The following is a 15,297-nucleotide window of genomic DNA, read 5'->3' as shown; positions in this document are numbered from 1 at the left end:
TGTTATAAAATTTTATGATAAAGATGGATTGGTAAAGGAAATTGATCTTGATGGCATGTTTTCTGGTCATGCTTGGTAGATGATTATGGTAATTGTTGTTTACCTCTTTGTAATGCGTTAATTTGGTTTAATGAAAGGAAGAAAATTCTTGTTTCTCTGCTACGATTGTAGATAATTCCTAGAATATTTTAAGGAATGTATGGTTCTAGATGTATCTTGCCAATGGATTATGGCGTTTGTGAAGGATTTTGCAATGAATATTTCATTTATTTATGGAAAGATTTCTATGTGCAATTTGATCTTAATTGAATGAGTTTCAGGGCTGATGCGTACGATATGTTCTCCATCTAGCCTTACGACTTCTAGGAGTAAGTCGGAACCTAGGGGGGGAGAATGTAGTACCTAGGGTTTATCTTAATATAATGTTATAGTCAGATGTTTGATTTAATGCATAGCTATTGATGTGGTTTCCACACTAGTTATATGCAAGTTGTTTAGTGTACCTATTTCGTGGTATTAATATCGGGCTAATGCTTTCATTAAGTTTATATATGTATGCATGTATGGCTCTTGGTTGCAGGAAATTTCAGGTACAACGCCGCATGAGTACGAGGTTCGTCTTCACCTGGTTTTGCAGGTTTGAGTGTACCTCTTTAATCCTTAGAGTTGGTTTAGGTGGTCGTAAGACCCTAGTTGACCTTCGTCATGCTCAAGTGAGCATCGTCAGCCGTCGTCGGTGTTCCCCTTTTGTTTGGGTTTGCGAGTCGTCTGTTTGGTCGACCTTCTCGGTTTGCGTGCTTGGTGTGCATGGTTAAATTGATTAATTAGTCCTTAGTAATTATCTTGATTAAATATGTATTTGTGCATTAGAGTTTAATGGGCTAAATTAATTGGGATTTCGTTATGCGATTTTCGTTGATATGAATTGCTTATTTTAAATTGGGAGTGAGCTCGATTAAATGACTAATTTTGAATATTAAATGCATTTTCAATATGCTGTTGAAAAAGGAAAGTTTTGTATTTAAGTGCAATAGATTTAATTGTATTCTGTTGGCTTATTTGATCAGAAAGGTTAAATTGAATTAAAGGAAGAAATCGAGTTTGAATTGAAAAGCAAGTTAATTTGTTGCTATAGCTAGAAAGGAATTAATTTTGAGAATTAGTTTTCGAAGATTATTTTTAAATAAAAATTTTAATTCCAAAAATGGAATTTTGGTCAACTCTTCCATATAACCCAAAATTTGGGGAAAATTTTAGAGGATGGACATTTTGGAGAATTTTTGGTTGGAAAGAAATTTTGGAGATGAAATTTGGGGATTTTGGATGGAGAAGGAGGGTTTTGGTAGCTGGAGATTGGGACTCTTCAGCAGATCTTGCCAGGAACGCGAGATCAGGTAGGATCTAATCCTCAATTTTAGTTATTGTTTAAAATGGAAATGGGGGTTTGAATGTTTTCATGCTGTCTTGGTTTCAGATTCTCCATTGAATGCCAAGATTATGAACTGATATTGTAAATTAATTAGTTTGGCTAGAAATGTTTTTGAGGTGTTGTTATTCCTCATGCCCTTTTTGGGTGTTTGAAACCGCTTTTGTGTTTGGAATGGATGAATACCATCAACAACTTGATACCAAAACAAATTTCGTTGAAACCGGATTTTATTATAACCAAAATTTATAAACAAATTTCGTTGTTGTTTCAAAAAATATAGGAGAAATTTTGAACTGTGTTTTATATTATTTAGCGTTGTGTTAAACACATATTAATGGAGCCTGTACGTTGTTTATTTGACTGTGGGTTGGGGTTTGGAGGGCGGGGAGCGGAGCTCCACCCGCTCCTCCTCCCCTCCCCCGCACGTTCCCCTTTCTCCTCCTTCCCCGGCCTTGGTGGTCCACGTTTGTGCGTTGCCCGCGGCTCACGGCGGTGGCCGCAGGGTGCCGCGGTTCCTGCGGGCACCACCGTGGCACCGCTCGTGCGCTTTCTCCGCCTGCGGCTAGGGTTGGGCGCCCAGCCATTCCAGTTGGGAGGTGGGCCCCACCCTCGCCTCTTATTTTAAATGCATTTTTTTTTTAAACATAGTTTATAAAATGGTTTTTTTTAATGTGTTTTTTTTTATATTTCAAAAAAAAAAAATGCATACGATATTTAATATCTTTTTAATGTAAGTTATCTTATTGTTAAGTGGAAATTAGTTCTTAATTATGACTATGGTGGCAATATCTTGATAAATGTTAATTTGGATATTAATTAATTTTATAATGGAATTTATAAGTTAATTATTATTCAATTTCATTTTGTGGCTTATGCACTTTTCTAATTAAGTTCTAAAATTGATAATTTCGTCATCGAATATTAATTGGCTATACTTTGGACCAATCTTGGATTAATAAGTTTATATCTTACCTTCTAGCTGATTAGAGCATTTGGCTAATTGACGTAGTATTGTTTAAAAATAATAGAGAATAATATGTTATTGGAAAATCGTTGAAATACGATGGAGTTACTAATTGATGATGTTAAATATTATCGTAGAACATATCATTTGAGTAATTGAGAAGTAAGTGAAATATTTATCATTAGAAATTGAAATGATATGCTTTTGGAAATGATTATCTCTTCTTAGACTCTCTTTTTATAATTATATTTCCGTGATCCGTATAATGCATCTGGGCTTGAGAAATAATACGAAACTGTAGAGGTCGGTTTTGGACCAGTATGTTAATGATGTTTGTTGGAGATTAAATATCTTATTTTAGCTGATTAATGGTTGTCTGAATTTTATTAATATGAATTTGGTTTAAAAAACTCATTATGGCTTATTATGTCTGTTCGATGCTTTGAACCTTAGAGAGTTAGAAAACCAGGAATAACCTATTCCTAGATGAGGCAGATAACTGTAATCTGATATAGATCTTGTAGAAAACTTGATCGATGTTTAAGGTTTAGATCAATTCGGAAAGATTGCATCTGTTGAATATTGTCTTTTCTGATTATTGCCTATGCGAGTTTAATTTCTGTATTCACTTTTGATTATGAAATGGCAAGTCGTGCTTTGTTTGTTAGGACCCTGTCCTATGGAATGATTTGGGGTACCTGTTTTAGTCCTCTGTTCCGAGTTGACTGTTGTGTTGTGGTAGTGGCGTATTTGGTCATATCCTCTTTGTGTGAGTCGAATGATGATTTGTGGTTGACCATTGTTGGTTGGGTCTCTAGTTAAAGTACCGTCAGTAAGTGATTACTTTTGAGTTATGTTTGACCTGATGATTGTTTCTCTCTTCTTGAACTCCGTTTGTCAGACCATGCATATTCCTTGGTTTTTGAGTTCGTCTGAGTTTGGTCTAGTGTCGTATGGGAAAGTGGCTTTCGATTGGGGGCCGCGCCCAAAGTGGCTGCTGGGTAACCCATCGAAAGTGAGTCTAATAAGTGATAACCTAACAATAGATTAGAATGTAATCTCTAAGTAAGATAAATGTGCCTCACACATGGGACGAGTGCTAGCATAGACTCGACATGCTGTGAGAAGGCCTGAAATGGCAAACCATCATCCTTGTCTTCACGAGAGGATGTGTGGGTCCACATGAGGCTTGGATGGGCCGAAAGCTCGGATTAGGTTGCCAGGGTGACCCAGTGTATGGGGCCGGGACCTATGAAGACTTGCCATGGTAACCATACCAGGTTGTGTGATGACACTTGTCCCTACGTTCGCTAGTGTGTTGTCGTTTTGTCCTGTTAAGAGTACCTTTGTGGGTCATCCTTTTGTTTATGCCCTTGTGAGTATTGGTTTCATGTTAGACCTTGGGTGGTGATGACTCAGTTTTATGGATGCTCTCCTGGACCTTTGTATTAGCTTTGATTATGTTCAGCTGGATCCTGTTCTTTTCAGGGATCGTTTATGTATTAATTGACCGATGTGGTCACTTGTATATTGTTTGTATTTCGCCTTGATGGCAAGATTTTAATGGTGTAACCTCTTGTATTCTTATCATTATTAATTATCAGAGGGGTCTTGCAGTTGAGCAGACCTAGAGATGTAGCCCTTTAGGGGTGAACTCCGAGATCATTATGGTGTTATGTGATGTATTCTCTTATGTTTCCTTTATTCAGCTTTATCATGTATGATTAGCTTATGTTAGAATGGTTAAGTGGATAAGATGGAATTAACTTTAAATGTTTATATGTAGTTCTTTCTTGAATGCCATGTTGATCGAATGCATAAGTGGTTTAGATGAGATTTATCGTAGATGCATGTATGTAATCGTCTTTTAAAATGCAATAAGTTGGAATATGAAAGAATGTAACTTAGAGTAATGGAATATATTCTGTTGTTGTTAAGGAAATTAAGTATGCTTGAAAAGATCTCATATGATTTTGATGAAATTCTAGTGTGTTAAGATGTTAGATGTATGGCTTGTAATTTTAAATGAAAAGCTTGAATGAAGATTATGAATAAGATCTTAATGGATGAATCTTTGCTTGTGATTTATATTTCCGTCCTTTGAAAGAAATTATCCTGATTAAGAATTATCTTGTTATTAAGATAATCAGCTTATTGGATTAATTGTGTGAGTTAAGTGAATTGTGAAATTTAAGTAATCTCGTTGGGAAACTCTTTAGGTGTTAGTTGATGTCTTCCGCTATGTAATCTGAATCTTTGATATCTTGTTGTATCTTAATGTGGTGTAACTTTAAAAAAAAAAATTATTGCTCTCTATTCTTGTGTTCTGGCTTAAGCCCTTCAGGGTTTCCTAGCGGGGCATTACATTTGGTATCAGAGCCAGGTTGCAAACATTGCGATCTTTGATGTCGCGTGTGCCCTCTATTTGTTTTGAGGTGTATCGACCTTATGTGTATGCTTGTCCTCCTTTTGCATCTGAGTGATTGAGCAGACCTTAGCTTGTGTGTAACGTGTGTGTGTTCACACCTTGTTTTTGCCTTCTTGATGTTGGTGTTTTTGAGTGTTTATATGTGCATTGTGTGCTTATTGATGTCTTGGTCTACGATTACTCTTATTCTGAAGGCGAGTCGTATGTACCTTCCCTTATTGAGTGTTGTACTCTTTAGACTAATCCATTTGGGTTGGTCCATGCTTGTCTTAAATCTGAAAGTGCGAATTGTGTTTGTTTAAGATTATGATCTAGCTTAATGTTGTCCACTTGAAGGACTAGTATGGCAATTATTGAATGCTTATTTTGTAGAAAATTAAATGATTATCACCATTCCTCTCTCTCTCTCTTTCTGGAAATTAAAACGATTAGGATATGTGTAATTATCTTTGATTCGAGTTTTCTTGTTTGCGAGAGAGAAAAGGGTGTGACTTCTTGAACCCTTGTGTGAGCTTTATGACGCTTATGTTTTTAGATTATTAAAGGGGCTATGAGTTTTAAAAAAAAAAATTATTTTGGGTGAATGGGAGAAACTGTATGTGTGCGTTTAAAGAATTCCCATGTGTATGTTGTAGGAGTAGCATGATTAAATTCTACCTTAGTAAGGTGCATTTCTATGCAAATAGTTGATTTATGTGAAACTGCTTGGTTTGTAGAAGAAGTATTAAAAAGAGCATGTTATTGTAGCTTCGAGAGAATATTAATGTGTTTTCCGAAAGATTGTCTTATGTGTCTCATTAAACCAATTTGACTGAAGATTTATTTTAGTTAATGCTCCATTGAACTCGCTTTTGGGTATATGTAATTACCTTAATGTGTTTAGAAAGTGCGAATGAAAAGCTTGTTCGATGTGCATGCATTAATATGTTTTATTTGGGTAATAGCTCTTTGCTTATCTTTGATCGTAATGTGATCTTCTCTAATAGGTTGCAAATTTTGACATGTGTCTATATTGTATTATTATAAGTGAGTGTTCTTAGGAGGTCTTGTAGTATCGAAAAGATTGCTTCTCTTGATCTCTGTTTTGTTTGGAAAACTAGAACCTCCTGTTGCAACCATAACTATTGGAAATGTTTTGTTAGGCTGATTGTCATCCTTCTAATGGTAGCGAAATGAAAACCGTGCAATTAAAATGATAGGCTTATAGTGAGAAATTTTATAATGTAGTGTGATCTTGATTGATCTTGTGTCTTTGTAAGAAATAGTTTGGTTATCAAACTCTCTTTCCCTTCTCCTTGCCTAATCCTAAGATTTTTAGAAATGATATTAAAGAGTGCATTGATTTAAATAGAATGCTTATAAAACATGTGAAATTGTACTATTGCATTTTGGCTTCATAGTGATAGATGAAAGTCTTAAGCTTTAGAAATGAATTTGAATAGTTAGTAATGTGAGTTCGGATGCTTAGTGAGATTCAAGAAAGAGATAGGAATGATGTTATTTCCTTATATAATTGTGAATTGTTAATAATTTCAATACTTGGATCTAGAGTAAACTTGATTCAGTTATTTATATAGAAAGCATAATTGAAATCTTCCTTGAATAGATGTTAGCGTACCGAAAAGTACTCCCCGTAAATGTGACTAAACCAGTACTGGTGTATTTGTGTGTATTGTAAGAAACCAGTGCTTATCTTATGTGCCCATGGATTGGTCAAGTAATCAACCATGGAGGATATGTTGCTTATGAGTATGGGAAACCATACTGTTTATGTGATGTTGCTTATTTGTTTCCCTGCTGAGTACCAAACCTCGGGTTGTGCGTAACTCAGTATGTTAAGGGGTAGTATTCGAAGTAACCATTCCTTGAATAGTATGGATTAGCGTACGAGTAATGTTGGCACGAAGCGACGTTAGCTTCTCTACTTCGAGGAATGATATGGTTGTACTACTAAACTGTATCAAGGTGTACTCAATACTTTCCCTTTGATGAATCTATCTATAGGTTTATGTGTGTCAGCCTATTCTCTTCCTTTATTTGAGCATTTGGATGGTGATTCTTGTGTATCGTGATGGTATTATTTGGAGGATCCTTTGCCTTGTCTTCATGAAAGGTAGGTTTATTCACATGTGCTGCCAGTTAGTATGTGTTGGTGGGCATGTGGGTGGACCCTAGTCATGTATACCTCTGACTTACGGCGAGTATCCTTCTAGATACATCGCTATGCGGGATGTGACCTGCGCGTGCTTGTTCCGTGAGGTACACTACCATGTGGGATACGTCCATTGTGTGTGTTCTCCACTTGGGGTATTGCCATGCCGCGTGACGACGTGATGCGGGGTGATGTCGAGGTGCACACCGCCATGCCATGTGGGTAGTGTGACTATGTCGCACCACATGATGAGCTACTGCAATGGCTAGTCAATTGTTCCTCCCTTCCTCGTTGGTGGCTAGATGTTAGTCACATAGTGATGTTATGTGCAGTTGTGATATTCTTATTTATATTTCTTTGGGGATCAGCAATTTATTTTAATTTGACTGTGAAGGTTTAGCCATGATCTTGTGATCTTTTGAACTTTTGATTTGGTGTTGAAATTCCGGATTTTTTTCTTGCCTTACTGTTGGAATTGATGATTTATTATCTTTATTCATCTGTACTTTGGTGGCTAAATTGGTTTATCATTATTGTTTTCGGATGCTGGTCTTGTGTCGAGATGTGAAATTCCTCTCCAAGGATGTATGATACGGATTTGGTAGAGTGTGTGCGAGGAAGTTGTTGTAGGGAACCTTGAGGATGGGGGTATGTGAGGCTGTGTTGCAGCTAGGACCCACTACCTACCTATGTGTGGTGACTATCTCTTGGAGGCTAACCACCTTGCTCAACAAGGGATATTCACAAAGGTCTTGTATGGAAGGTAGCACCGCTATGGTGTGCCTAGCACCATCGAGCCTTTGAGTGAGATATTGGATAATTATGATCTTATTGTCGTTCTGAGATCAGGCATAGAGATGCTCATCGTGCATGTTATCTTTGACCGAGCATTAGACATGCTCACATGTGGCCTTTTCTGTTATGCATTCCAGTTATGTGGATGGTTATTAATTGTATCTTGGAGTAAATTGTGTTAGCTTGTCACTATGTTATGGGACATAGTCATTGGAAAGTTGTTCTTATGCTTGGCAAGTGTAATCAATTGAGTTATTTATGTTGCTCTTATTTATTGAAAGTTAATTTGGTTGTAGAAATTGATATTTAAGCTAGTTCTATGTTATAAAATTTTATGATAAAGATGGATTGGTAAAGGAAATTGATCTTGATGGCATGTTTTCTGGTCATGCTTGGTAGATGATTATGGTAATTGTTGTTTACCTCTTTGTAATGCGTTAATTTGGTTTAATGAAAGGAAGAAAATTCTTGTTTCTCTGCTACAATTGTAGATAATTCCTAGAATATTTTAAGGAATGTATGGTTCTAGATGTATCTTGCCAATGGATTATGGCGTTTGTGAAGGATTTTGCAATGAATATTTCATTTATTTATGGAAAGATTTCTATGTGCAATTTGATCTTAATTGAATGAGTTTCAGGCCTGATGCGTACGATATGTTCTCCATCTAGCCTTACGACTTCCAGGAGTAAGTCGGAACCTAGGGGGGGAGAATGTAGTACCTAGGGTTTATCTTAATATAATGTTATAGTCAGATGTTTGATTTAACGCATAGCTATTGATGTGGTTTCCACACTAGTTATATGCAAGTTGTTTAGTGTACCTATTTCGTGGTATTAATATCGGGCTAACGCTTTCATTAAGTTTATATATGTATGCATGTATGGCTCTTGGTTGCAGGAAATTTCAGGTACAACGCCGCATGAGTACAAGGTTCGTCTTCACCTGGTTTTACAAGTTTGAGTGTACCTCTTTAATCCTTAGAGTTGGTTTAGGTGGTCGTAAGACCCTAGTTGACCTTCGTCATGCTCAAGTGAGCATCGTCAGCCGTCATCGGTGTTCCCTTTTTGTTTGGGTTTGCGAGTCGTCTGTTTGGTCAAAATTCTCGGTTTGCATGCTTGGTGTGCATGGTTAAATTGATTAATTAGTCCTTAGTAATTATCTTGATTAAATATGTATTTGTGCATTAGAGTTTAATGGGCTAAATTAATCGGGATTTCGTTATGCGATTTTTCGTTGATATGAATTGCTTATTTTAAATTGGGAGTGAGCTCGATTAAATGACTAATTTTGAATATTAAATGCATTTTAGATATGCTGTTGAAAAAGGAAAGTTTTGTATTTAAGTGCAATAGATTTAATTGTATTCTATTGGCTTATTTGATCAGAAAGGTTAAATTGAATTAAAGGAAGAAATCGAGTTTGAATTGAAAAGCAAGTTAATTTGTTGCTATAGCTAGAAAGGAATTAATTTTGAGAATTAGTTTTGGAAGATTATTTTTAAATAAAAATTTTAATTCCAAAAATGGAATTTTGGTCAACTCTTCCATATAACCCAAAATTTGGGGAAAATTTTAGAGGATGGACGTTTTGGAGAATTTTTGGTTGGAAAGAAATTTTGGAGATGAAATTTGGGGATTTTGGATGGAGAAGGAGGGTTTTGGTAGCTGGAGATTGGGACTCTTCAGCAGATCTTGCCAGGAACGCGAGATCAGGTAGGATCTAATCCTCAATTTTAGTTATTGTTTAAAATGGAAATGGGGGTTTGAATGTTTTCATGCTGTGTTGGTTTCAGATTCTCCATTGAATGCCAACATTATGAACTGATATTGTAAATTAATTAGTTTGGCTGGAAATGTTTTTGAGGTGTTGTTATTCCTCATGCCCTTTTTGGGTGTTTGAAACCCCTTTTGTGTTTGGAATGGATGAATACCATCAACAACTTGATACCAAAAAAAATTTCGTTGAAACCGGATTTTATTATAACTGAAATTTATAAACAAATTTCGTTGTTGTTTCAAAAAATATAGGAGAAATTTTGAACTGTGTTTTATATTATTTAGCGCTATGTTAAACGCATATTAATGGAGCCTGTGGGTTCGGGTTTGGAGGGCGGGGAGCGGAGCTCCACCCGCTCCTCCTCCCCTCCCCCGCACATTCCCCTTTCTCCTCCTTCCCCGGCCTTGGTGGTCCCCGTTTGTGCGTTGCCCGCGGCTCACGGCGGTGGCCACAGGGCGCCGCGGTTCCTGCGGGCACCACCGTGGCGCCGCTCGTGCGCTTTCTCCGCCTGCGGCTAGGGTTGGGCACCCAGCCATTCCAGTTGGGAGGTGGGTCCCGCCCTCGCCTCTTATTTTAAATGCGTTTTTTTTTTAAACATAGTTTATAAAATGGTTTTTTTTAATGTGTTTTTTTTTATATTTAAAAAAAAAAAATGCATATGATATTTAATATCTTTTTAATGTAAGTTATCTTATTGTTAAGTGGAAATTAGTTCTTAATTATGACGATGGTGGCAATATCTTGATAAATGTTAATTTGGATATTAATTAATTTTATAATGGAATTTATAAGTTAATTATTATTCAATTTCATTTTGTGGCTTATGCACTTTTCTAATTAAGTTCTAAAATTGATAATTTCATCATCAAATATTAATTGGCTATACTTTGGACCAATCTTGGATTAATAAGTTTATATCTTACCTTCTAGCTTATTAGAGCATTTGGCTAATTGAGGTAGTATTGTTTAAAAATAATAGAGAATAATATGTTATTGGAAAATCGTTGAAATACGATGGAGTTACTAATTGATGATGTTAAATATTATCGTAGAACATATCATTTGAGTAATTGAGAAGTAAGTGAAATATTTATCGTTAGAAATTGAAACGATATGCTTTTGGAAATGATTATCTCTTTTTAGACTCTCTTTTTATAATTATATTTCCGTGATCCGTATAATGCATCTGGGCTTGAGAAATAATACGAAACTGTAGAGGTCAGTTTTGGACCAGTATGTTAATGATGTTTGTTGGAGATTAAATATCTTATTTTAGCTGATTAATGGTTGTCTGAATTTTATTAATATGAATTTGGTTTAAAAACTCATTATGGCTTATTATGTCTGTTCGATGCTTTGAACCTTAGAGAGTTAGAAAACCAGGAATAACCTATTCCTAGATGAGGCAGATAACTGTAATCTGATATAGATCTTGTAGAAAACTTGATTGACGTTTAAGGTTTAGATCAATTCGGAAAGATTGCATCTGTTGAATATTGTCTTTTCTGATTATTGCCTATGCGAGTTTAATTTCTGTATTCGCTTTTGATTATGAAATGGCAAGTCGTGCTTTGTTTGTTAGGACCCTGTCGTATGGAATGATTTGGGGTACCTGTTTCAGTCCTCTGTTCCGAGTTGACTGTTGTGTTGTGGTAGTGGCGTATTTGGTCATATCCTCTTTGTGTGAGTCGAATGATGATTTGTGGTTGACCGTTGTTGGTCGGGTCTCTAGTTAGAGTAATGTCAGTAAGTGATTACTTTTTGAGTCGTGTTTGACCTGATGATTGTTTCTCTCTTCTTGAACTCCATTCGTCAGACCATGCATATTCCTTGGTTTTTGAGTTCGTCTGAGTTTGGTCTAGTGTCGTATGGGAAAGTGGCTTTCGATTGGGGGCCGCGCCCAAAGTGGCTGCTGGGTAACCAGTCGAAAGTGAGTCTAATAAGTGATAACCTAACAGTAGATTAGAATGTAATCTCTAAGTAAGATAAATGTGCCTCACACATGGGACGACTGCTAGCATAGACTCGACATGCTGTGAGAAGGCCTGAAATGGCAAACCATCATCCTTGTCTTCACGAGAGGATGTGTTTGTCCACATGAGGCTTGGATGGGTCAGAAGCTCGTATTAGGTTGCCAGGGTGACCCAGTGTATGGGGCCGGGACCTATGAAGACTTGCCATGGTAACCATACTAGGTTGTGTGATGACACTTGTCCCTACGTTCGCTAGTGTGTTGTCATTTTGTCCTATTGAGAGTACCTTTGTGGGTCGTCCTTTTGTTTTAGCCCTTGTGAGTATCGGTTTCATGTTAGACCTTGGGTGGTGATGACTCAGTTTTATGGATGCTCTCCTGGACCTTTGTATTAGCTTTGATTATGTTCAGCTGGATCCTGTTCTTTTCAGGGATCGTTTATGTATTAATTGACCGATGTGGTCGCTTGTATATTGTTTGTATTTCGCCTTGATGGCAAGATTGTAATGGTGTAACCTCTTGTATTCTTATCATTATTAATTATCAGAGGGGTCTTGCTGTTGAGCAGACCCGGAGATGTAGCCCTTTAGGGGTGAACTCCGAGATCATTATGGTGTTATGTGATGTATTCTCTTATGTTTCCTTTATTCAGCTTTATCATGTATGATTAGCTTATGTTAGAATGGTTAAGTGGATAAGATGGAATTAACTTTAAATGTTTATATGTAGTTCTTTCTTGAATGCCATGTTGATCGAATGCATAAGTGGTTTAGATGAGATTTATCGTAGATGCATGTATGTAATCGTCTTTTAAAATGCAATAAGTTGGAATATGAAAGAATGTAACTTAGAGTAATGGAATATATTCTGTTGTTGTTAAGGAAATTAAGTATGCTTGAAAAGATCTCATATGATTTTGATGAAATTCTAGTGTGTTAAGATGTTAGATGTATGGCTTGTAATTTTAAATGAAAAGCTTGAATGAAGATTATGAATAAGATCTTAATGGATGAATCTTTGCTTGTGATTTATATTTCCATGCTTTGAAAGAAATTATCCTGATTAAGAATTATCTTGTTATTAAGATAATCAGCTTATTGGATGGATTAATTGTGTGAGTTAAGTGAATTGTGAAATTTAAGTAATCTCATTGGGAAAATCTTTAGGTGTTAGTTGATGTCTTCCGCTATGTAATCTGAATCTTTGATATCTTGTTGTATCTTAATGTGTTGTAACTTTAAAAAAAAAAATTATTGCTCTCTATTCTTGTGTTCTGGCTTAATCCCTTCGGGGTTTCCTGGCGAGGCATTACATTGATAGTTACCCTCTAGTTTTAGTAGAGTGGGATGAATATTTTTAAAACATTGTAGGGTTTTTTGGTGCATCATACACTCCAAATATTACGAACATGATTGATAATTTTTCATTCCTCCTTAATGGAAGTTTGAGAAATCTTGTCATCCCATTTTTAGTTCACTAGTTGTTCATCAAGTGTCTTCGCAATTGTCTAACTAAATCTGAAATACAATCTGCATTTCAAGAGGCCCATTTAGGTGCTTGTGGATCATTTTGGTGGTGGATCCTTAGTCTAGAAACTTATTTACATGGAAAAATATTGGTAAATTTTAGAAAATATTCATTTTGATTTGTCAATAAATTCTCTTAACCTCAGTAACATAGAAATATTATCCAAGCTCCTAAATAGGAACTCCATGATTACATTTCTCGTTCATAATTTTCCATGTGGTTATTGCATACAAAAGGTAAAATTTCACTACATTATTCTCAAATTCATTGTTGGATTATTTATACTATCAATTATTTTACAAAAATTATTGAGCGTCTTCCTCTTTGATTCTGGTTTGTTGGTTTCTACTGGTTTTTGTGGTGGAATCAATCTGGTCTATCAGTTTTTGCGGTGGCGCTCGCCTTGGGAACCCACTCCAACCACTATGAAGAAGCCAACACTGCCCACATTGGGTTACGCATGGATAAAAGAGAAGGTTTTACTAACTTCTAGCTAGAGTCTAACTCACTAAACACTGTCAATTGTCTGAGTGGAAGGACGGGTCCTAGCTAGATGACACCCAACCTGATCAAGGATTACTAAAATATAATTAATGAGTTAGCAGATTTCAAAATCTCGCACATATACCAGGAAGGCAACAAGATGGCGGATCTACTAGCCAATCTAGCAGTGGGATACGTGGCAACCAATTGGTGGAGTAGCACGGATACTTTACCCAAAAATCTATGTGAGATGGGACATGATGATTATTGTGTTTATCAATGATCTCTCATCATGACTTGAGTGACTTGATGGGGAAACGACTCTTTTTGGTTTTCCCTAATCAAAAATCGAGAAACCTCCTCGATGACTGCATTTCCTGCCTTATTGTGTGGCCTTTTTGTTACTATTTGGAAATTTTGTAGGTCTGGCCCATTTTCTGTGACTCGTTGGTGCCTTATTTAGTTAGCCCCATTTTCTGTTATTCGGCGACCAGGCTCATAATTGGAGAGGATAAGAACAGACAAGAGCCCTCTACTTGCAAGAAATGGAAGAAGAACAAAGATGTGTGCTAGGAAGTTGTCGATGGGGAACTCATCCCCTACTTGGACCGACTTCACGACCCTTCTCTTCTTCTTACAAAGGCCTTTGATAATGGATGGAAAAAAAGTATTCTTAGGGCTTATGGCACCGATTATCATATTGATGAAACTTTGGTTGCGATGGTCACTGGTCTGGCTATGACTGGCAGAAGATTTTATAGGGATAGGAAAATTGGGGAGGAGGACTTGTCAATTTTATTTGACAAAGACAAGGAGCACTCTAGAGTCACCAAGATGGTTGATGGCGGCTATAATAGAAAAGATCTCATCCCCCCTAGGTTGACATGGTCGGGTTTATAATGAGGTATATTACTCTCGATGGCAGGTATGCTAGCATTTTTTCCTACCATTTTACTATCTTAAATAATTTTAGGCATGGTAAAATCATCTTTGTTCCCTTCTATATGGCCTCCTCCCTTGAAAATAGCCTAGAAAAACATTTGGAGAACCCTAACAACCCTGTTCTCCATGAGGGACTTATTATCCTCATCATGGAGCATGCTAAATCCCTTGAAATTGTAGCCCCTCTTTCTGAGATAGGCCTATATACTCATATCCAGGATGTCTTTGACTCGGTAGTGGCCTTGGAAGAAAGAGGGGTTCCTTTTGATGAACCTGACTACAAACTTGTGGATGAAGGGGAGATGATGGTAACCCCTGGGACATTTTGCAGCAAGAATCATCCCACATGGGCAGATAAAAAAAACAAAACCACCAACAAACTAATCTCTGAGGCCAAGCCCCTCTCTAAAAATAAAAAGCTAGCAGCTAAGGACCATAGCCTGAAGATTATGGATCAAGGAATTAAATTGGACATTATTATCAATTTCCTCATAGAAAAATAGGGGACCATAGCCAAGAAAAAGAACAATGGGTTTCAGAGGACTAGTAACCTAATGAATCTAGTTATGGAAGAAAAAGAACAATGGGATTCAGAAGTGGGTTGAGCATGAAATTGATAGCCTCAAAATAGGGGTGAAAGAGAATATTGATATCTTCACTACTTCCCCTGAGCACAACAAACTTGTGAAACTCATGATTATGACCCAAAAACTCTCCTAAGACGTTGACGTGATGAAATGCAATCATGAACAAAGGATTGAAAATGTGGAGCAGTCTATGGCTGAGATTAGGAAAAATCTCAAGAGCCTGGTTGACATAAGCAAAG

This window comes from Cryptomeria japonica, chromosome 11 (genome assembly GCF_030272615.1).
Source record: "Cryptomeria japonica chromosome 11, Sugi_1.0, whole genome shotgun sequence".
Taxonomy (NCBI): domain Eukaryota; kingdom Viridiplantae; phylum Streptophyta; class Pinopsida; order Cupressales; family Cupressaceae; genus Cryptomeria; species Cryptomeria japonica.
Note: the sequence above shows the minus strand (reverse complement) of the source record.